Here is a 25,338-nt window from a genome sequence, read left to right on the forward strand (position 1 = left end):
TAGTGATTGATAGGGTTTGAATGTTCGTTCCTTCCAAATCTCATGCTGAAATGTGATTTTCGATGTTGGATATGGGGCCTAGTGGAAGGTGCTTGGATCATGGGGGCAGATATTTTATGAATGGTTTAGCACCATCCCCTTGGTGAAAAGTGAGTTCTTGCTCAGTTAGTTCATGCGCAATCTTGATTGTTTAAAAGAGTTTCAGACCTCGCACTTATCTATATCGTGCTACCTCTCTTGCCATATGACATTCCAGCTCTCACTTCAGCTTCCACATGAGTAAACACTCCTGGAGACCTCATCAGAAGATGCCAGAGCCATCATGCTTCCTGTACACCCTGCAAAACCATGGACCAATTAAACCTCTTTTCTTTATAAACTACCCAGTTTCAAGTATATCTTTATAGCAATGCAAGAAGGGACTAACACTGTGATGTTGATCATTTTTATATAACTATTGGACATTTGTTTGTTTGTTTGTTTATTTATTTATTTTTGAGACGGAGTTTCACTCTGGTTGCCCAGGCTGGAGTGCAATGGCGTGATCTCGGTTCACGGCAACCTCCACCTCCCAGGTTCTAGTGAGTCTCCTGCCTCAGTCTCCCAAGTAGCTGGGATTACAGGTGTCCACCACCACACCCGGCTAATTTTTGTATTTTTAGTAGAGACATGGTTTCACCATGTTGGCCAGGCTGGTCTTGAACTCCTGACCTCAGGTAATACACCTGCCTTGGCCTCCCAAAGTGCTGGGATTACAAACTTTGTGTGAGCCACTGCAACCAGCCTGACCATTTGTATGTTGTCTTTGAAGAAAAGTCTTTTGAAGTTCTATGTTCATTTGTTAATTTGATTATTTGTTTTTGCTATTGAGTTGTAAGAGTTTCTTATATATTTTGGATATTAATCCTTTATCAGATATGTGGTTTGCAAATTTTTCCCATTCTGTAGGTTGCCTTTTAACTCTCATGATTGTTTTCCTTGCTGTACATAAAGAAAATTTTTAGTTAGATATAGTTGCACTTGTTTATATTTAATTGTGTTGCCTTTACTTTTTGTGTCATGTTCGGAAAATCATTGCCAAGAACAATTAAATGAAACTTTTCACATATATTTTCTTTTAGTTCTACAGTTTCAGGTATTAGGTTTGAGTATTTAATTCATTTTGAGTTAATTTTAAAATATAGTTTAAGATAACAATTCTGTTTAATTTCTTTGCATTTGTACATCCAGTTTTTCAACACAATTTTTTGAAGAGATAATCCTTTTCCTAGTGTGTATTTTTGGCAAACCTGTTGAAGATCAATTGACCATTTATGCATGGGTTTATTTTTGGACTCTCTTCAGCTCCATTGGTCTATATGCTTGCTTTTATGCCAGTACCATACTGTTTTGATTACTGTAGCTTTCTGACATATTTGGAAATCAGGAAGTGTGAATGATTCAGCTTTTTTTTCTTTCTCAAGATCGTTTTGTCTATTCAGAGTTCCTTGTGTTCTAAGTAAAGTTTAGAACCTTTTACTATTTCTATAAAACAGTAATATGAACATGGGATACCTTTGTATTTATCTGTGTCTTCTTTTTTTTTTAATATAATGTTTTGTTGTTTTCAACTATTTCTTCTCCCTATTTTTATTCCTAAGTATTTTATATTATTGTAAATGGAATAGTTTTCTTAATTTTCTTTTCAGACAGTTGCAAGTGTATACAAATAAAACATTTTTGTGAGTTGATTTTGTATATGACAATTTTACTGAATTTACTTATTGGTTCTAACAGGTTAATTTTAATGAAATTATTAGGGATTCTATGCATAATATCATATCATGGGTAAACATATTATTTTATTTGTTACTTTCTGATTTGTACGTCTTTTATTTATTTATTTTTTTTATTGACTATTGCTCTGGCCAGGACTTTCAGTACTATGTTGAATAGAAGTTGCTAGAGTAGACATTTTTGCTTTGTTTCTGGTCTTAGAAGAAAAGCTTTTGGTTTTTCACTTTTGACACTAGCTATGAATTTTTCGTAGACTTTATTAGGTTGAAGTAGTTTCCTTCTATTTCTACTTTGTTTAATGTTTTTATCACAATGGGTATTGAATCTTGTCAAACAACTTTTCTGCATCTATTGGAGTGACCATATGATATTTATCCTTCATTCTCTTAATATGATGTATCACGTTTATTTATTTATTGGAAGTTGATTTTTATTTAGTTTTTATCTTTTTTTTAAGTTTTTAAGTTTTAGTTTTTGTTTTAAGTTTTTTATTGGAAGTTGATTTTTACTTAGTTTTTGTCTTAAGTTTGTTTGTTTGTTTTTTTTTTAATTTCAGTAGGTGTTGGGGGAACAGGTAGTGTTTGGTTACATGAATAATTTCTACACTGGTTATTGCTGAGATTTTGGTGTACCCATCACCCAAGCAGTGTAGTCTTTTATCCTTCACCCCCCTCCCACCCTTTCCCTCAAGTCCCCAAAGTCTATTGTATTCTTATGTCTTTGCATTCTCATAGCTTAGCTCCCACTTATGAGTGAGAACATACGGTGTTTGGTTTTCCATTCCCGAGTTACTTCACTTAGAATAATCGTCTCCAACTATCCTGATGTGAATGCCATTATTTCATTCCTTTTCATGACTGAATAGTATTCCATGGGGTGTGTGTGTGTGTGTGTGTGTGTGTGTGTGTGTATCACATATTCTTTATCCACTCATTGATTGATAGGTGTTTGGGCTGGTTCCATATTTTTGCAACTGCAAATTGTGCTGCTATAAACATGCGTGTGCAAATATTAGGGTGGTGCAAAAGTAATTGTGGTTTTGCCATTAAAAGTAGTGGCCAAAACCACAAGTACTTTTGCACCAACCTAACATCTTTTTTGTATAATGACTTCTTTTCCTCTGGGTAGATACCCAGCAGTAGAATTGCTACTACTAATCAAATGGTAGATCTACTTTTAGTTCTTTAAGGAATCTCCACACTGTTTTCCATAGTGGTTTAACTAGTTTATATTCCCACCAGCAGTGTAAAAGTATTCTCTTTTCACCACATCTACAATAACATCTATTATTTCTTCATTTTTTGATTATGGCCATACTTGGAGCAGTAAGGTGGTATCACATTGTGGTTTTAATTTACATTTCCCTGATTATTAGTGATGTTGAGCATTTTTCCATGTGTTTGTTGGCTGTTAGTGTATCTTCTTTGAGAATTGTCTATTCATGTCCTTAGCCCACTTTTTTTGTGGGATTGTTTGTATTTTTTCTTGCTGATTTGTTTCAGTTTGTTGTAGATTCTGGATATTTGTCCTTTGTTGGATGTACAGATCATGAAGATTTTCTCCCATTCTGTGGGTTGTCTGTTTACTCTGCTGATTGTTTCTTTTGCTGTGCAAAGTTTTTTGGTTTAACTAAGTCTCATCTATTTATCTTTGTTTTTGTTGCATTTGCTTTTGGGTTCTTGGTCATGAAAAGTTTACCTAAGCCAATGTCTACAAAAGTTTTTTATGATACTAAATTATAGAATTTTTATGGTTTTAGGTCTTAGATTTAAGTCTTTTATCAATCTTGAGTTGATTGTTATATAAGGTGAGAGATGAAGATCCAGTTTTATTTTTTAACTTGTGGCTTGCCAATTATCCCAGCACCATTTGTTGAATAGGGTGTCCTTTCCTCACTTTATGCTTTTGTTTGCTTTGTTGAAGATCAGTTGGCAGTAAATATTTGACTTTATTTAAGGGTTCTGTATCCTGTTCCATTGGCCTATGTGCCTATTTTTATATCAGTCCTATGCTATTTGGGTGATTATGGTCTTAGAGTATAGTTTGAAGTCAGGTAATATGATGCTTCCAGATTTGCTCTTTTTGCTTAGTCTTGCTTTGACTATGTGGGCTCTCTTTTGGTTCCATATGAATTGTAGGATATTTTTTTTCTAATTCCGTGAAAAATTATGGTGGTATTTTGATGAGAATTGCATTGAATTTGTAGATTGCTTTTGGAAGTATGTTCATTTTCACAATATTGATTCTACCCATCCATGAGCATGGGATGTGTTTCCATTTGTTTGTGTCTTTTATGATTTTTTTCAGCAGTGTTTTGTAGTTTTCCTTGTAGAGTTCTTTCACTTCCTTGATTAGATACATTCCTAAGTATTGTATTTTATTTTTTTGGAGCTATTGTTAAAGGGTCTGAGTTATTGATTTGATTGTCAACTTGGTCACTGTTGGTGCATACCAGTGCTACTCATTTACGTACCTAAATTTTGTATCCTGAAACTTTGCTGAATGTATTCATCAGTTCTAGAAGGTTTTTTGATGAGTCTTTAGGGTTTTCTAGATATATAGTAATATCATCAGCAAACAGTGACAGTTTGACTTCCTCTTTACCAATTCAGATGCAATTTATTCTTTCTCTTGTCTGATTGCTCTGGCTAGGACTTATAGTAGTATATTGGATAGAAGTGGTGAAAGTTGGCATCCTTGTCTTGGTCCAGTTCTCATAGAGAATGCTTTCATCTTTTTCCCATTCAGTATAACGTTGGACGTAGGTTTTTCATGGACGGCTTTTATAAAGATATGCCCCTTCTATGCTGATTTTGTGGAGAGTTTTAATCATAAAGGGATACTGCATTTTATCAAATGCTTTGAGGCTGTTGAGATGAACATGGAATTTTTGTTTATAATTCTGTTTATGTGGCATATCACATTTATTGACTTGCATATATTAACCCATCCCTGCATCCCTGGTATGAAACCCACTTGATCATTGTGGATTATCTTTTTGATACACTGTTGGATTTAGTTAGCTAGTATTTTGTTGAGGATTTTTGCATCTATGTTCATCAGGGATCTTGGTCTGCAGTATTCCTTTTTTTTGTTATGTACTTTCCCGGTTTTGGTATTAGGATGATACTGGCTTCATAGAATAATTTAGGGAGTATTCCCTCTTCTTCTATCTTTTGGAATAGTGTCAATAGGATAGGTATGAATTCTTTGAATGTCTGAAAGAATTCAGCTGTGAATCCATCTGGTCCTAGGTTTTTTTGTGGCTGACAATGTTTTAGTCACCATTTCAATCTCACTGCTTGTTATTGCACTGTTCAGAGTTTCTTTTCTTTCCTTTCCTTTTTTTTTTTTTTTCCTGGAGTCTTACTGTGAAGCCTAGGCTGGAGTTCAATGGTATGATCTCTGCTCACTGCAACCTCTGCTCCCCAGGTTCAAGTGATCCTCCTGCCTCAGCCTCCTGAGTAAGTGGGACTACAGGCATGCACCACTAGGCACAGCTAATTTTTGTATTTTTAGTAGAGATGGGGTTTCACCATGTTGCACAGGCTGGTCTCAAACTCCTGAACTCAAGTGATCCTCCTGCCTCTACCTCTCAAAGTGCTGGGATTACAGGTGTGAGCCATGTCATGAGGCCTTGTTCAGAGGTTCCATTTCTTTCTGGTTTAATTTAGGAAGGTTGTATATTTCTAGGAATTTATTTATCTCCTCTAGGTTTTCTAGTTTGTGCATGTAAAGGTGTTCATATTGGCCTTAAATAACTTGAATAATCTTTTGTATTTCTGTGGTACCAGTTGTGATATCTCCCATTTCATTTATAATTGAGTTTATTTGGATGTTTCCTCTTCTTGGTTAATCTCACTAATGGTGTATCAATTTTACTTATCTTTTCAAAGAACCAGTTTTTGTTTCATTTATATTTTGTTTTGTGTGTTTGTTTGTTTCAATTTCATTTAGTTCTGCTCTAATCGTTATTATTTCTTTTTTTCTACTGGGTTTGGGTTTTACTTCTCTAGTTCCTTGAGGTATGACCTTAGTTTGTCTATTTGTTCTCCTTCAGGCTTTTTTATATAAGCATTTATTACTATTGACTTTCCTATTAGCACCATCCTTGCTATATCCCAGAGGTTTTGATAGGTTGTGTCAGTATTATCATTCAGTTCAAAGCATTTTTAAATTTCAGTCTTGATCTAATTGTTGGCCCAACAATTATTCAGGAGCAGGTTATTTTATTTACATGTATTTGCATGGTTTTGAGGTTTCCTTACGGAGATGATTTCCAATTTTATTCCAATGTGGTCTGAGAGAGTACTTGATATGATTTTTATTTTCTTATTAAAACTTGTTCTATGGTATTTCATACAGTCTACCTTGGAGAATGTTCCATGTGCTAATGAATAGAATGTATATTCAGCAGTTGTGTAGAATGTTCTGTAAATTTGTGTTAAGTCCATTTGTTCTAGGGTATAGTTCATTGTTTCTCTGTTGACTTTCTGTCTTGATGACCTGTCTAGTGCTGTCAGTGGAGTATTGAAATCCCCTACTATTATTGTGTTGCTGTCTACCTCATTTCTTAGGTCTAGTAGTAATTGTTCTATACATTTGGGAGCACCAGTGTTAGGTGCATACATATTTAGGATTGTGATATTTTCCTGTTGAATAAGTCCTTTTATCATTTTATAATGTCCGTCTTTATCTTTTTTAACTGTTGCTGCTTTAAAGTTTGTTTTGTGTAATATAAGAAGAGATATTCCTGTTTGCTTTTGATGTTCATTTGCATGGAATATCATTTTCCACCCCTTTATCTTAAGTTTATGTGAGTCCTTATGTGGCAGGTGAGTCTCTTGAAGACAGCAGATACTTGGTTGGTGAATTCTTGTCAATTGTGCTGTCCTGTATTTTTTAAGTGGAGAATTTAGGCTATTTACATTCAATGTTAGTATTGAGATGTGAGGTACTAGTCTGATCATGTGCTATTTGTTGCCTGAATACTTTGTTTTTTTTTCCATTGTGTATTTGTTTTATAGGTCCTGTGAGATTTGTGCTTTAAGAAGCTTTTATTTTGGTGTATTTTGAGGATCTTTTTCCAAGATTTAGAGGTCCTTTTAGCAGTTCTTTTAGTGCTGGCTTAGTAGTGCAAATTCTGTCAGCATTTGTTTGTCTGAAAAAGGCTGTATTTTTTCTTCATTTATGAAGCTTAGTTTTGCTGAATACGAAATTCTTGACTGATAATTGTTTTGTTTTAATGAGGCTAAAAATAGAACCCCTATCCCTTCTAGTTTGTAGGGTTTCTGCCAAGAAATCTACTAAACCTAATCTGAGATTTTTTTTTATAGGTTACGTAATGCTTTTGTCTCATAGCTTTTAAGATTCTTTCCTTCATCTTGACTTTAGATAACCTGATGACTATGTGCTTAGGCAATGATATTTTGTATTGAATTTCCCAGGAGTTCTTTGAACTTCTTTCATTTGGATGTCCAGATCTCTAGTAAGGCCAGGGAAGTTTTCCTCAATTATTCTCTCAAATATATTTTCCAAAGTGTTGGATTTCTCTTCTTCCTTGGGAACACCAATGATTCTTAGAGTTTGGTCATTTAATAGAATTCCATACTTCTTGGAGGCTTTGTTCTTTTTTGTTGTTGTTCTTTTTTCTTTATCTTTGTTGGATTGGGTTAATTCAAAAGGTCTGTTTTCAGGCTCTAAATTACTTTCTTCTACTCGTATAATTCTATTGCTGAAACTTTCCAGTGTATTTTATGTTTCTCTAAGTGTGTCTTTTATTTCCAGAAGTTGTGTTTGTTTTTTATTTATGCTATCTATTTCTCTGAAGAATTTTCCATCCATATCCTGTAACATTTAAAAAATTTCTTTAAGTTCATGTTTACCTTTCTCTGGTGCTTCCTTAAGTAGCTTAATAGTTGACCTTCTGAATTTTTTTTCTGAGAATTCAGAGATTTCTTCTTGGTTCAATCCATTGCTGATGAGCTAGTATGTTTTGGGGTATTAAAGAATGAAAGAATGTTGTTTTGTTGTGTTACCAGAATTGCTTTTCTGGTTCCTTCTTATTTGGGTAGACTATGTCAGAGGGAAGATCTGGGAAGATCTTGGGTTTCTCAGGTGGCAGGCAGGGCCATAGAGCTTCCAAAAGATTGTGTCTTTGTCTTCAGCTATCAGAGCTGGTAGAGAAGGACCATCTGGTTGGGGCATGCTTAAGTGTGTCTGAGCTCAGACTCTTCTTGGGTGGTGCTTACCATGGCTGCTGTGGGCCATGGAGGGGGGTGTGGTTCTCAGGTCAATTGAGTTGTGTTCCCAGGGAGATTATGGCTGCCTCTGCTGCATCATGCATGCCACCAGGGAAATGGGAAAAAGCCAGGCCTCATCGAGTTCCCATGCAGTTGTAAAGACTGGTCTCACGCTCATCATGTCCCCCTCCCCCTCACCACTCCCCAGCAGCACAGAGTTTATTTCAAGGCAGCCAGTGAGCAGGGCTGAGACCTTGCTTTAGGCTACCAGCCTCCCCACTGGGAAAGCAATCAGGACTTTCCAGTTGCACATCTCCCCTCCCACAGTTTCTGTGCTCATGTCTGCAAAACTGGTTTGCCCCCTTTCCTGAGTTCTGCCCAGGAAACTTCACATTCCATTGAAATTGTTACAAAGTTCAACTGGAAGTTTCCTTCTCCTTGTGGTCTTTCTCCAATTCCACTTGCAGCCCTCCCCAAGGACCCATTTTGAGACAAAGTCAGAAATAGTTTCCCTGGGGACTAGGAATGTCCACGCTGCTCCTCCCACTGCTTTCTCTATGCCTGTATTTCACTTGGCTCTCTAAATTTATCTCAGCTCCAGGTAAGATCAAATCCTTCTTTCATGATCTGGACTTTCAGGTTCCCTCATGATGATGTGTGTTCAGGGGTGGACAATCCTCCTTTCACGCTTTCCACACTTTGAGCACTCACAGCTTTTCAGCTGTCTCCTGGAGACTGCAGCAGCAATCCACTTCCTTCAAAGGGTCTGTGGATTCTCTCAGCTTTCTTGGTGTGTTCCTGTGGGAGTTCTTGGAGCAGAAGTTCGTGATCTGAGTCTCCACAGGCTGCTCTATTCATCCAAATGGGAACTGCAAGTTAGTCTTGCCTTCTATCTGTCATTTTCTCCAATTCTCACATTGATTTATTTTTGTATGTTGAACCACCTTTTCATCCCAAGGAAAATTCCATGACAAAAGTGAAATATTGGATGCAAACTCTACTCCTCATCCTCTTTCCCTGGGTAGACTCCTCCCGTGTTGTTCCTTCTTTCAGTTGCACAAAGCTCTGCCAACCACAGTAAGCCGCTGTTGCTTTCTTTTGTTCTCAGTGGCCCCCAGGCATTTGAACTATTCCAGTTTGGTTAGCTTCAAGTGAGGTGAGACAAAAACTAGTCCCTAAGGCAGTGCTCTAATAGGCAAGAGGTTGGACAGATGACCCTCCCGCCCCCGCCCTGGGGAGTGGTTACTGCTAGGGCATTCTCTCTCAGCACTGAGGTATTTCACCTTGGGGAACGGGCTGAGGTGAGTAATGTGAAATTGCTTTTCCACCCATTTTAGTTCTATTGTTTTCTATTTGTTCTTGCCTACGGTACTGCAAATTCTTAACTAGGTTATGGAATTCTCATCAAGGTATTTTGGTTCATATGCTGTTGTTAAATCAGTATTTCTATAAGGGAAAAGGGCTGCAATTTTTTGCTCTGTCATCTTGCTGATGTCCCTCCCAAACTTGTGTTATTTTAAGCTACTACATTTGTGGTACTTTTTTACAGCAGCAATAGGAAATTGATACATGAAATATTTAAAATGCTATATAAGAAGACATATAAAACATATTTATGATTAATAATACAGTGTGGAGTCAGTTTTTAAAATAGAAAAATAGATCACTAGAACAAATAGAGAATCCAAAAACAGATTACATATAGTCACCTAATTTGTGAGAAAAAGACTACTCCACTGAAGTAGGGAAAATAATGACCTTCTCAATGAATTGTACATGATAAATTAGATATCCATATGGAATCTTTCTACCCCTACCTCATACCATACACAAAAATCAATTCCAGATATATTTCAGATGCAAATATGCAAAGTAAAACAAATAAAGTTGTAGAAGGAAACACTGACAGATATCTTTGTGATAGGAAAAGCAAATATTTTTTAATCATGACATGAGATTGCTAAATATGACTGAAAATTGGTAAATGAGACTGCTTTAAAATTGGAAACCTGTTTATTAAAGCACATCCTTGCAAGAATGAAAAAGCAATTCACTGAATATGAGAAAACATTATCAATGCACATGTACAACAAAAGACAAATAATGTACTGAACCTACTATGAATCAGTAAGATAAAATCATCCAACACAATTTTTTTAAGTGCAAAAGATTTGAATGTACACTTCATAAAAGAGGTTAGGCCAATAAATATCTGAAAAGCTACCTCACATTAATCATCTTTAGGGAAATGCAAATTAAAATCAGAACGTGATATTATACTTCCATGGAAACAATTTAGAAAGATGAAAAATGTCACATGTAGGTGAGAATTTGGAAACTCATTGAGAGTTAGCAGGGTATAAAATATTACATCCACTCATACAACTATTGGGCAGTATCTATTAAGACTGAGCCTATATATCTACCCTATGATTCAAGAATTCTACCCCATAGTATATGTCCCACAAAATTGCATGCATATGTTCTCCAAAAGTCATATATTGGAATCTTCATGCCATCACCCTTTCCAGCAAATGCTTCCTTTCCTTAAACTTGAGGGTGGAATGTTCTAGATAAGAATTTCTTACTGGGAGAGTCAGAATTAAAAGAATTGAAAAAGACCAGTAGCCAACCATGATGAATACAAAGTGAGAAAGACATAAATCTTTGTTGTCTTAAGTCATTGATATTTGGAGCTTGTTACTACAGCTGACAAATATTGGCAATAGTATTAGTAATATTATTATTTATTATGATGATTATTATTATATGTTGGGAGTAATTGAGACCATGAATAATCTAAAAGCAAAATCAGTGTGTCCCACTCACAGCAAAGTAGTAAGTGGTGTTTTCAGTAAGCGAAAAAGCTAAATTGTTTAGTAAGACAACTGGAAATCAGAAAACATCTATCAAAGGAAATAATTGATCTTGATATATGTAACCTTAGTTGAATTTAGGCCTTTGGTTATAATTTGTTCTTAAATTTGAAGTGAAAATCAAATCCAAATATAATCTTAAATATTGTGATAGTGAATATCTGGAAAACTCATTGACTCTTGTAATATGATTTTCTCTTATAGAATTTTAGTTATATTTTCAGGTGTTACTAAAATAAGTTTTATTTATAGAATTCTCAATGAATAGAATTAGTGTGAATTAATACTGGTTATAGCATCTTTTTATGTCATATGTCTTTCGTAGTTGGGGTGTAGCATAATTAAAATGTTTGTTTATATTATAAATATTATTAATATTGTTTCTTTGCTCGATTATTTAACTGAGGTTTTCAAATACTGAAGAACTTTCTAGTTAAATTCCAGCATTTCTAGCTACTACAAATGAACTCTTAATGAAAGTATGATGTACTAATCTCCTAGAATTAGAAATGATGAAAATCACGGAATAAGACTTTTTAAACAGCAGAAAATTACATATCTAAGCATATTGCCATAAAACTGTAAACCAATGAAAGTATGAACAAAAATCAACCAACTAAAATTTAAAAATATACTTTCAAATATTTATTTAACAAAAATATCACAAAGTTGCAAATGTAGAATAGTTGGCCAACAATAATTGCAGGAAACTCATTTGTCTTTAAAGGTTTCTAATATGTATTTTTTTAGGGAGGCAAAGTCATAAATTATTTGTGTAAACTTACCACATTCTGCCTTGCAGGTTCTATGCAACTGCACCTGCATTTGTCTTTTCATTCTGTGGGCTTCTGCCTGGGTTTTTCACAGTTGGAACTGTTTAAGAAGTCAGAATGTTAATGGGATTAGCTTGTTAAACAGTACAATGTTATTTTTGTATAGGATTGTGCTGGATTGCCATTCATGACCTGTTTCTCAGAATTTCTGTGAACTGAAAAAGCATGAAGTAATTTCATTTTGTTTGAGAAACTGGATGATGCTGTTTTAATAAAACACATTCTATATAACTTTCCTTTCAAAGAACACATCTCTATATACATTGAATAGATCTCTGTATAATTAAAATGAATGATATATTCTTAAATTTAATTAAGCCTTAAATTAAGTAAGCCTACAATTCTTTTCCCTTTTAATTAGCAGAGTCAATACATTTCACAGTCAACATTAATGAGGAAACAGCAAAATAGAAAAGATAGACAGGGAAACACCATGAAGAATTAAGTTTTATGTTATTTTTTTAACTAAATGAGAATTACACTGTCCTGTTCCCTGAAAATGCCTCTTCTCAGTTCCTCTCAGATTTGGGCTAATGAGAAGAACGTTTCCTTAACTGAAAACTGCTGTTGGTACACATTTGGTACTTCTCTTTTCTCAAACAAAAATCATGGAGACTATGGAGTGAATGCCATCATTATCATCACCAGTAATAGGGAGAGTATATCATGATGACAATATTAGCAACATGTGGGGTTTCTTTAAATCCATTTTTTCCATAAATAGAAATAAAGATATTGTGTTAATGTAGTTTGCACATTCATTAATAGATATCGTTTTAATTGATTTACGAATTAAAATTTTAAAATTAATATCACCTATCTAACAAAGGGAATATGAATAATTAAACCTAATAGCACGTTCAAGAATTAGTGTATCTGGCTTCTTAAAAAGTTTAAGAGAGTACTGGAACAGCTACATTAGACAAATTCATATAGGACAAATGATGACACTCTGGGAGATTAATAACCATTGTCTACTTCTTTAAGGCCATGCAAAAAATGACACCTGAAGAGCATTTTCTGATCTCCGCAGAGAAGCATATGCTAAATGTTTGGGCAGTACCTATCTGCCCATCTGTTTCTGCAAAATGGCATCTTTAGGGGCCTTGGCTTGCTCCAGAAAGCCCACTGTTAAGCTGCTGAATGTTCAGCTGAGAATGTTTGTAGGGCTGTTGACCTAAATCCATTTATCAAAACAACTCCCTGAAGTATTGTCTTTTCATTTATTTAGTTGTTATAATTTTTAAAAATTACAGAACATAACAAAGACCAATGTAACAAATACCTCAATATCTACCATTCAGAATTAACAAATGCTAATATATGATGTTTTTGCCTCAGAATGAATAGTAATTTTTTTTTTTTTTTTTTTTTTTTGAGATGGAGTTTTCCTCTTGTAGCTCAGGCTGGCATGCAATGGCATGATCTTGGTTCACTGCAACCTCCACCTCCCGGGTTCAAGCGATTCTCCTGCCTCAACCTCCCGAGTAGCTGGTATTACAGGCACCCACCACCATGCCCAGCTAATTTTTTGTATCTTTAGTGGAGACAGAGTTTCACCATGTTGGCCAGGCTTGTCTTGGACTCTTGACCTCAGGTGATCCGCCCACCTTGGCCTCCCAAAGTGCTGGGATTACAGGCATGAGCCACTGCACCCAGCCCTGAATAGTAAGTTTGTTAAAAGACTCAGATAAAAGTAAACACCTTTAAAAAATACCATCCCTTTTTCCATTTCCCATCCAAATATTTACCACAAATATAATTCTGTTATAAATTCAATGTGTGTACTTCTTGCCAATGTTTTTATTTCACTGCATATCTATTATCCAACAAAAATATACCATTGCTTAATGAGTATATTAACTTTTTCACAGATGCTATTATACGAGATTATCTAGGGTAGATCTCTGAATAAATCTCACATCTAATGGAATGAATCTTTGTGACATACATGGGAGAGCTACAAGGTTCTTGAAAATTTTATATCAGCAGGAACATGGCCAACTTAGACTGAAAGAAACAAAGAAACGTCAAATTAATCAAGGGTATTAAATTCCCAAAATTCTTACAGCAAGGAACAGGTTGATAAAACTACTCAGTTGCAAAGGCCAGCTACCTTTCATGAAAAAAGGGTGATTCTGAAGGCAGATCCTTAAAACCAGAAGGCAGACATATAAGCTGCAGAGGGTTATTCTTAATGGAAATTGTGCGGCTCAAGCAATTTCAAATTTGCTAGATATGTTTCTGCAGTTTCACAGGCCCACACGCGGAAAGAAATTGTGCCTAATGATAGATTATACTGCAACTCACCTGTACCTAACTTAGATGATGAGATTTCAGGCTTTTAGGTGATGAAATTTCATTGAGATTGTTGGAGTTTGTGTTGATGCTATAATGGGTTGAGATGTGGGGAACCTTGGAATGGGGTAATTATATTTGGGATGGACATGAATCGTTGAGGGCCAGAGGTTGAACTTGGGTAGACAGAATAATGGCCCCCAAAGATGTCCGTGTCATATTCATTGGAACCTATGGATATGTTACTGTATAGCACAAAAGGGATTTTGCAGTGGTGATGAAGGTTATAGACTTTAAAATGGGGAGGTTATCCAGGCTCACTCTGGTGGTCACAATCTAATCACATGAGTCCTTAAATTTAGAGGATATTACTGGCTGCAATCTGAGAGATGCAGTGATAGAAGGCAAAAGAATGAGAATGATGTAGTACTGTGAGAAGGATTTGAAAGTGTTTTGCTGGTTCTGCAATGTGGACACTAGGTGTGAAGACCAGATAGGGGCCACTAAACACCCACGAGAGCCCCCAGGCTGATAGGCAGCAAGGAATTAGACAACTCAGATCTACGACTATATGGAGCTGAAGTTTTTCAGTGCCTAAGTGAGTAAGAAGGAGATTCTCCTCTAGAACCTAAAGAAAGGAAGACACATTAACACCATGTTAATCTTAGCCTGATGAGATCTATGTCAAATTCCTGACCCAAATAACTATAACACAATACATTTATCTCATTTACTACCTAAGTTTATGGTAAGTTTTATGGCAGCATAGAAAACCAATACGTTTATGGCTAACTCAACTTTGTATTTTCAGATATAACTATAGGTTTATATTCACAGATTAAATTTGTTCATTTTAATTGCTATATTATATTTTAACGTACAAATACACCACACTTTATACATTTCTGTTGTGACAAATATTTGTGTTGTTTCCATTTCTTTCTATAAGAAACAATGACTAGGTGTGGTGGCTCATGCCTGTAATCCCAGCAGTTTGGGAGGCCAGGGCGGGCAGATCACCTGAGGTCAGTTGTTCGAGACCAGGTTGGCCAACATGACGAAACCCCATCTCTACTAAAAATACAAAAAATTAGCAGGGAGTGGTGGTGCTGAGGCAGGAGAATTCTTGAACCCAGGAGGTGGAGGTTGCAGTGAGCAGAGATCATGTCACTACACTCTAGCCCAGGAGACAGAACAAGACTTCATCTCAAAAAAATAAACACACAAACAAAAATAAATATAATAAACAATGTAGTAATAAATATCTTTATGTCTGTTAGTATTCAAACCAAAGGTTTCTGTAATACATATAGAGAATTAGTGTATTGAGTCATTAATTATGTGCATTTTAAACATTATTAGATATTTCCAATGCATATTAGAATGATTACATTAGTTTTAGTTTATGATGATAACTGAGATATTTGATCCTCCTGATTATTTTGCTGCTGTTCTTGGGCTCACCAGTTTTAATTTTACCCACTCTGCTCTATTGAACTTTAAAAGATTTGCATTTTATTTCTAATCTTTTAGTGGTTACTCTTAAATTTTAACATATATGCTTAATTTAACAAAATATCTTTTGTTTTAACTGCTTTTCGAATAATATTAGGATATTAGTTCACTTTAAATCTCCCTCCCTCCCCATCTCATTTTTCCTGAAATCTAAATTTAGTTTCATTTTGTTTTTAAGCACCCCATTGCTCATTATTACAAAATTTTCAGTTACTTTTTATTTAAACATACCTGTATTTTAATAACTACTAGTAGTAGTTACTACTACTTCTTGCATAACTACTTTCTTTTGAGTTCAACTATCTATTTATCAAAGTAAATTCTTTAGTAATTTTGTAAGGGATGGTCTGTGATCATTCATTTAAAATTGACATTTCCTTTACCTCACTATACTAAAGTTATCTACCACATTCTGATTTTTATTTTCCAAATGAGATCTATGCTATAATTCTAATTATTGTTTTTCTATAAGAAATCTTTTTTATCTTTTGGTGGATTTTTAAAGTTTTTGAGGTCTTGCAATTTCACGTTTATATTTTAAGAAGTAGAATATTTTTGACATTTTGAGTTATGGCCAGAATTTGGTAGAATTTTGCAATCTGATAATTCATGGATTTCTTTTTTAAATTTTTTAAAAAATTATTTAGAAAATTTTTGTGGGTACATACTAGGTGTATATATTTATGGGGTACATGAGATGTTTTGATAATGCATGCAATGTGAAGTAAGTACATCATGGAAAATAGGATATTTATCTCCTTAAGCATTTATTCTTTGAGTTAAAAACAATCCAATTACCTTCTTTAAGTTATTTTTAAAAACACAATTGTTATTGACTATAGTCACCCAATTGTGCTATTAGATAGTAAGTCGTATCCGTTCTATTTTTTTTTTTTTTTTTAAATATCCATTAACCATCCCCACCTTCCTCTCATCCCTCCCCAACAACTTCCCTTTCCAGCTTCTGGAAACCATTCTTCTACTCTCTATGTCCATGAGTGAGAACTCATGCATTTTTTAACTCTTGAAAAGGAAATAGTCCTCTATTATTATCCCTTTAAACTCTACTTCTTTACCATTTTTTTCACTTTTACCTTCTGAAATGCCTATTGACATGGAAGCCCTTCCCAATATATATACCACGTTCATTTTATCTTTTATATTTTGCATCTCTTTATTTCTCTTCATTGCATTCCAGATGATCTTCTCAGGTCTACATTTAAATTACTCAATATTCTTCTCAACGGCTTTATCATATTAAATAAACCCTTCAACTGTGTTCTTTTTTGTTTTTTAAATGTAATTCCATTATTCTAATTTAATTGTGTTTTTCATTTCTAGAGTTTCTTTTTTTATTCTTTATTAAATTGTTGTATTTTTTCTATGTGCAGCTAATCTTATGCTTTTCATTTCTTTCTTTTACTCCTAGGTAATTTTAAGCATACTTTTCTGAAAGTCGTTTCTACTGTGGTTTATGAAATATCATATAAGTTCATTTGCAGTGACCTTGCTTTCCATCAAACCCTTTGTTGTGAAATTGTTCGTATGAGGTATGTTTTGTTGGCGCCCTGCCCGGGGTCCTATGTCTTTCACTGTTTCCAAACTGCATTTTAATTTGCCTTTGGGTTTCTGCATTGTCCTTCCAGAGGAATGTATATCCTACACATGAGTAAAAGTGGGCTTAATTTTTTTGTATTTTTTCTCACCAATCCAGGTAGATGAAAACTCTCCTCACTGCTGCCCAAGGCTTATGTCTAGAGTCCATAGTCTGAGCCCATTCCAGAAGCAAATGTTAAGTCTTCAGACTAACTATTAAAGTTGATGTGCAATTCAGGCATCACTGGGATCCCCCAAAGTCATCCTTTGTTTATTCTTTTAATTTTGCATTTCCTTTTATTTCTAGCACTTGATAATTCTCTTTCTTTGATTTAAGTTGGGTTATGCATTTCATCCATTATTTTTTATGTATTGATTCTGGAATTGATTCATTTTGAGTCAGATTGTGAGCAGTTTTTCATGTCATAATTTTCATGCTTTTCTCAGGCAAACAATGATGGAATAAAGGAGACAATCTATTTTTTAAATGAGCATGCTATTTGTTCACCCACTTTGAATTGTTTATTTAGGAGGAAAGCTGGCTGTGGCATTTCATCACCCTGAGTTGCTAGTGCTCGTATAGACATCTGTGCCTCATGGCAGCAAACCAGAAATGTTGGTACCACTGCTGGCATTCTTAAAGGTGATGAAGAATTTTGGTCTGGAATGTATTCAACTCCTCCCACATAGAACATCTCATGTGAATGATCGTGAGGAGGAAATGAGGACTAGTTTTAGAAACAAATATGAAATGACTATAAGATTTATGGAAGGAAAGGAGAGTGGAAGAAATAATAATTGTGAAAAACAATTTAATTCATGTGTACTAGGCTATTCTAGGGTTAAAATAAACACAAAACAGTGTTTCTTTGATTTTGCCTCTAGTGATATTGCATGACTTCCAACCATTTTTCCCTAGATAGTTGGTAGATTTCTTAAAGGGTATTAACATGCACCATTGAGTGGTTTTCCTTGATGGCCGCATGATTTCTAGCATTTTTTATTTTATTGATTTTTTTGCGGGGGTGACATGATGTTTTGACATCTCTGTGTTGTGCCGGTGCTGAAACCACCAGTGTCACCAAGGCCCACTGAAGGCACAAGAATAAGCCAACATAGAATATCCTCTTCTGCTTTTCCAGTATTCCAGATGTAGGCAAGTCCAACTTTTAGCTAAACCTGTTAAACATACTTTGTGCTCTAACACACTTTAACGTGTCCTCAAATAAGAAACATACATTTCAATAGCTTACAGCAGCAGCAGGAATAATTTAAGTAATATTTTGTGAAGAACTTAATGTGTGTCAGGAATAGGAGTACATTACTTATATTATTGCATCCAAATATATCTTTAATGTAGGTACTATTACTTATCTGTTTTTCTATTATGAGGAAAGTTAAATAAAATTTTGAAGAAATTTCCCAAGGTCTTTTGGCCAGTAACACAGCGTAGATCAAAAATAAAATTTACCGGAAAGCAGAGCTCAAGCTCTTAAACAATATACTATATTATATATTTAGAAAAACAGTTTATTAATAACTTAATTGTGACTGCCACTGTGCTAATGCTTTATATATGGTATTTTACTTTTCCTTGAGAGTAACCAAAAACATAGCTACTATTATTATAATTCTAATTATATAAATCTAAATTAGTGTAATTTAGATACTGAACTCAGCCTCAGAAACAGTAACTGACTCATGATCACATATCTAAAGTAACAGAGGTTGATTCAAATCAAAATTTGTCGGGAGTTTTCAGTTATAACCACTGTTCTGCTACATATTCTCCAGAATAATAGTGTTTTGAATTCTCAATAACTTGCTCAATTTTAAGTAAATTTTGTGCATTATTATTTGTATTTATTTCAGACTCTTAAAAGACTGAAGCTGAGAGATAAGCATTGGTGCTACATTTAGAATTGATCTTCCTTACTTCTTCTTACCCTTAATCCTTGAAATGGAATTTTTGTCCTTTGTAAGTTTTGCAAAGAATAAGTTATTTACCTCCGAAATTAATGTAAATGAATTCCCATTGCACTGAACATTAAGATTGAGGCATGACCACAGTTTAGGATCAGTTTTGGAAACGATAATATGAAATCCTGCTCTTTAGCGTAATACTTAAACAAAACAAAACAGAAGTTGAAAATGTGCATTATCATAGCAAAAATATCAGTTATTTCACATATGTTTTTTCCTTTAGAAGTAATACAACTTTTACAAGTTAATGTCCATCCTATTTGCCATTTTGTGGAACAGCTAAAACTACAATGTCATCTACATGTCTTTATTTCAGTAGGCTTGAACTGTTTCTAAGAAGAAATTTGGAGAATCTAGCTTATGTTTTATGATTTGACACAGGCATAGCAAAATAGTGAGCAATAAACTATTCATTTGAAGAAATGTTGATGGTTTAAAATGAATATTATTATTGATGTTGTTTGCCTTTGTCAATACCTATGTTGTCCAAAATATGCAAAAGAAGTTCACTAAATCAAAAGTAGTCTCAGTAATATTAAGTCAAAAGTAGTTCTCAAATGTGATTAAAATGAAGTAACAGTTCAATATATTTTTTCTTTACTACTTTACAATATAGCAATGAAAAATCCCTGGAGGAAGTTATAAATGTTTCCAACAAACAAACTGAAGAGAAACATTAGTCAGTTTCAAGCCTCATTTACTCAATGATGTGTGGTAACAGTGTCATAAATCACTGACTACCTTTTAAGTCATATGATATTTTGTGCCATGGGCCTTTCAATATTTTTTTTTGTTTAACCAACATGGAAAAATGTAAAAAATAAGTATTTTTAAGAGAATAGGAACATGGAATATGAACAACACATTTGAGTAATGAAGAATTTTAATTAACAATCCAAGGCAGTTGGTGGCCCACAGTTTATAAATGTCATGTATTAACAATATTTGATAAAATTATATTTATAAGGAAAAATCTGTATCAGAGAAATGCATATTTAGTAATCATTATAAAATATATGCTGCAGTATTTTAAGAGATAATTTCAGCATTTCCAAAATGAAATACACCTTCATTTTGTCTAAACAATGTACTATTATTGCTTAGCTAATTAACAACATATGTTTTACATCATATCTTAAGGATCTGTTCTAATATTTAGGATGGAAACAAGACATTTTAATGGAGATGCAAGATTATGAACAATGGCTTATACTTGAAACCTAAACCATGTAATGAGAGAATATATTTTGAATTGCGTATCCCTATTTAAATGCCAGATTGGAAATTGTAAATTATATGCAATTTATTTAAAGCTTATATTCATTCCTCATTTCAAAATGTCACTTCTTTTGGGAAACAAAAAAAAGTTTTCCATTTTTTATTAAGGGGAAACAATGTTTTAAAACCAAAGACATTACTTAAAAAAAATAGTACGTCTGGAAGAATCATAACTCTAAGCATATTTCATGTTAAATCTACTAGAAATTACAAAATAATTGCATAGAAGTACTATTTAATGCACATTAAACTTTTGAATCATGCTACCGATACTTTTTAAAACTTTAAAAACAACTTTGAAAAAATTTTATAGCATTTTGTGCCTCAGTATTGAGTAAAGATTAAAACAATATTTGCATTCCAAAATGGAGCTACATAAAATAGATTGACACATTCACGTAGTATTAGTAAAAAAGTAATCACATAATGACCGTATCTATATCTATGAATATCTATTAGATACATGGATGTATAAACTTTTAATACCTATGTATTCTTCCTATATTTCCCTCTATCTCTTTCATATGTAATCTGTGCTAATTTTCCCCTCTTTTTCAATATCTTCATATTGCTTTTTGTCAGACTCTTCATATTGCTTTTGTTGCCCAGTATATATTCTACAAGTGTAGGGCCTCTAAGAGCAGAAATAAATGAAATTTTGTTTCTTTGAAGACGTTACAGAAGTAATATCTTTCATAGAAAAAGAAGGTTTTAGACTTTCTGAATATCTTTGGCAAAACCTATTGCAATAGGTTTTATACTTCTGTAGTGTTGCATTTAGGGAATAAATAATGGCTTTTGTATGAAATGTTCACTTATCCTTTTTTATTCTCTTCTGAGGAGGAAGTGAAAAAAAGTGCTCTCAAAACTAAACCTCTCTGGTTTTTGTTGAATATAGATACACCTTTTTTTTTCCATTCAATATGTTACAAGGAAAACTTTAGACAAATTAAATTTGGTAAAGATTATTTCAGCAAAGAAACAATTCATGAATTGGGCAGCACCCTTGACTAGTGACAGTTCAGAGAGCTCTGCCCAGCAGTGAGGACGGAGCATATTTACAGATAGAAAAAGAAAGTGACAGACAGAAACAGTGTTATTGGTTAGAGCTGGGTTTTTGCCATATTTGGACATGTCTAAGCAGTTTACAGCCTGTGATTGGCTCCAAGTTTGGCTGGTATGATTGGCTGAGACTCAACTACTTATTACAAGTTGTCACTTAAGTTAGGATACTGTTTGTTTAAACATTAAGTTAAAGTTTCCTGCTTATGGAGGAAGCTTTAGGCAAAATGTAACTTAATATATCATAAATAGTCAGGACTTTGTATACATGGATTCAATCAACAATGGTTCAAAAATATTAGGATTAATAAAATAAAAATAAGTTGACAATAAACAGAATGCAAAAGAAAAACAGTATAATAGCTATTTACATGGTATTTACATTGTAGTTTATATTATAAATAATCTGGAGATGATCTAAAGTATGTGAATGTGAATAGGTTATATGCAAATAATATAACATTCAAGGACTTGAGCATCCTTGAATTTTGGTATCCAAGCAGAGTCCTGGAATCAGTTCTCCACAGGTTACTAAGGAACAACTGTATAACCAACTTACTCAATACACATTCTAAAAATATGGTTTGCTTAAAAACTGTTTCAGTCTTTATTTTTTGAAATTATCATAAAGTTTCAAAGTTCCTTTATAATGATATTTTACAAAAAAATCACTTTCTAATATACCAAGCCACCTACAATTTGCCCAATGAAATAGAAAATATAACTTGGCAGAAAAATAATTACTATTTTACAAAACAAATATTTTTATGTGACATTTTACTCTTTTTATTAGACTTGTAAACATAATATTGCTAGTCAGAACAAATGTTTAGCAATAGTCAATGAAGGACCAAATTCAATTAAAGTTTTAATTTGAAAAATAAGGAGTAGGTGCCTTACAGTGTGCATTCATTCTAGTAATGAGTGTTTCACAACTGAAAGGAGAAAAGCAAAATTTAACAGAAAGTACTTTTGCTATATATTTACTTATGTAATTGATAAAGTTAGAAAATAGAGTTGAGAATGTCATTTTTAACTATGTATCATAATAGTACCATTAGCATCATCATCAAAGTGAAAGCAATTCCCTTTAGATAATTTATATATATATATAATGTATATGTATATATACAAATAACAAAAATTATATAACAATAAATTTATTGTGTGTATGCATATATATATATATAAAATAGATCATATAGATATAATATAAGAGATGTTTAAGTGCCCTTGGAAGTAAGTAATTTGAGGTTCAATCTTCTGCTCTACATCGTGAAGTATTTGGATGAGTTGGAGCAATCTACTTAATTTCTCACTTTGAGTAAGGTGTTTAAAACACTGCCTAGTACTTAATGAGAAATAAATAAGTGCTATCATTATTACTTTGACTATTATTATTAATAATAGATTTTGTTGCCCAAATAACTCTATAAGACAAGTATCAAAATTATTCTCCCTTTTTTAGATAACTAAACTACTTAAAGTTGCCTTAAGTGGTGTATCTAGAAACAAATAAGGTAGGAATATAAACACAGGCAGTCAGACTCCATACCCTAAGCTACCTATATGTGGTTACCTAAATGGAAAAATAACAATGCTAATTTATCTTTCTTAGTGAAGAATTCATGTTTGAAAAATGGGATATTATCAATAAATATCTTTTGGATGAGCAACTCCTTACAAAGCATATATGAATTCAAATGCATTGCAAACATACAATTTTATGTGTGTTTATATAATTCTATCTGATTAATATGAATACGTAAATTTGATTAAAACAAAATAAAATTGATCAAAATTAAATTATAGTTTAAAATAAAATCTGATTAAAATATTTTGTCAAAAAAAGTTAAGGTTTTCAGTCATACACAGTGTTTCATTTTCTAGAATAATTTAGATATAAACAAATCAAAATTAATTACCTACCATCGTTTGTAAAGTAGCAAACAATACAGCTAAAATCCAATCATATGATAAATAGTGAATATTTTAGCCTGGGTTTTAAAGGAAACCAAATAAAATAATAAAAATCAAGAACATTCACTGTCAGAAATTATTGCAATCTACTCCAGTGGAAATATTAAAACAAAGCAAAACAAAATGTAAGGGCTAAACTGCTGGTTAACATTCTGCTAGAGAAAGAACAGAAGTCTAACTGAGATTAAGTTAGTGAGAGAGAAAGATAAAATACTAAATTGCTCAGAGCAAATCTTTGGAAAGGAGTTGTTTACAATGAATTGGAAATACAGCATTAAGACACAATAGGCTGTATTTATTGGTCCATTATTATATGCCTAAGGTATATTCTAAGGCAGAAGGTTGTAGGCTCTTACTTGTAATATTTTTAAATGAAATCATTTCACAGAATCAAAGAAATAATATTAACCACATATATTCTGAGCTAAAATATACCTTACAAATAAAATCAATCAATCAATTAATTTTATTGAGAAGCTCTCCATTTGATCAAAGTAAAATTTCACTAAGTATACAAATTAATCTCTGAGGAGCAAATTTAGTTTGATTAAGAAAGATGCTTCACTGAGAATTAGTAAAGAATATTTTGGCCTTATGCATATGCATTAAATGGCAATTTTCCAGAAAATTCTTAGGAGTCTAATTACACACTCAATTAAAAATAGTTTATTTTTTAAAGCCACATGGGATGCTTAAGTAAAGAACGAGAAAAAATAATGAAGAAAATACACACAACTTGATAGAGAAGGGAAAAATGGTAGTTATAAAACATGAGTGTCAGCATGTGATGGTTAATATTGAATGTCAACTTGATTGGATTGGAGGATGCAAAATATTGTTCCTGGGTGTGTCTGTGAGGGTGACTTATTTTGTGGCCACCACTCAGCCTCTTTCCCCAGTCACTCCTGTATTTGCCCAATGGGCCTATGAACAAAATGGCCATGGTGGCAGGGATGGAGGTAACACATGGGTTCAGTGATGTGGACTTCCACTAACCAAGGCTGGCCTGACTACAGCTACTGCTGAATGTCCAATTTGTCAGCAGCAGAGACCAACACTGTTCTCTTCATATGGCACCATTCCTTGAGGTGATAGGATAGCTACTTGGTGGCAGGTTGATTATATTGGATCTCTTCTAACATGGAAAGGGCAGCAGTTTGTCCTCACTGGAATAGACACTATGAATATGGGTTTGCCTATCCTGTATGCAATGCTTCCGCCAAGACTACCATCTGTGGACTCACAGAATGCTTTATCAACTGTCATGGTATTCCACGTAGCATTGCCTCTGACCAAGGCACTCGCTTCATGGCTAAAGAAGAGCAGCAGTGGGCACATGCTCATGGAATTTGCTGATTTTACCATGTTCCCCATCATCTTGAAGCACCTGGATTGACAGAATGGTGGAATGGCCTTTTGAAGTTACAATTACAATGCCAACTAGGTGACAATACTTTGCGGGGCTGGGGCAAAGTTTTTCAGAAGGCGTATGTGCTCTGAATTATGTCCAATATATGTAATTGTTTCTCCCATAACCAGGATTTGTGGTTCCAGGAATCAGGGGGTCACCGTCACCCCTAGTGACCCACTAGCAAAATTTTTGCTTCCTGTTCCTTTGATGTCATGTTTTGCTGGCCTAGAGGTCTTAGTTCCAGAGGGAGGAATGCCACCACCAGGAAACACAGCAATGATTCCATTTAACTGGAAGTTAAGATTGCCACCTGGCCACTTAGGGCTTCTTCTACCTGTAAGCCAACAAGCTAAGAAGGAAGTTACAGTGTTGGCTGGGGTGACTGACCTGGACCGTCAAGATGAAATCAGTGTACTACTCCACAATGGAGGTACAGAAGAGTATGTGTGGAATACAAGAGACCCCTTAGGGCGTCTCTTAGTGTTACC

The 25,338-nt window shown here is 33.9% G+C and overlaps 1 long non-coding RNA gene across 3 annotated transcripts in view; it reads left to right on the plus strand.

Moving 5' to 3' along the window:
* The window catches only part of LOC105482711 (uncharacterized), a 198,725-nt gene extending 179,430 nt beyond the window's left edge, over positions 1 to 19,295 (plus strand). For all 3 annotated transcript variants that reach the window (XR_011619533.1, XR_011619537.1, XR_987797.3), the window contains one exon: positions 16,970 to 19,295. This is a non-coding gene — a long non-coding RNA (uncharacterized lncRNA). The remainder of the gene's footprint in view (positions 1 to 16,969) is intronic.
* Positions 19,296 to 25,338: the final 6,043 nt, after the last annotated feature.

The sequence above is a fragment of the Macaca nemestrina genome, chromosome 1, assembly GCF_043159975.1.
Source record: "Macaca nemestrina isolate mMacNem1 chromosome 1, mMacNem.hap1, whole genome shotgun sequence".
In the NCBI taxonomy this organism is placed as follows: Eukaryota; Metazoa; Chordata; class Mammalia; order Primates; family Cercopithecidae; genus Macaca; species Macaca nemestrina.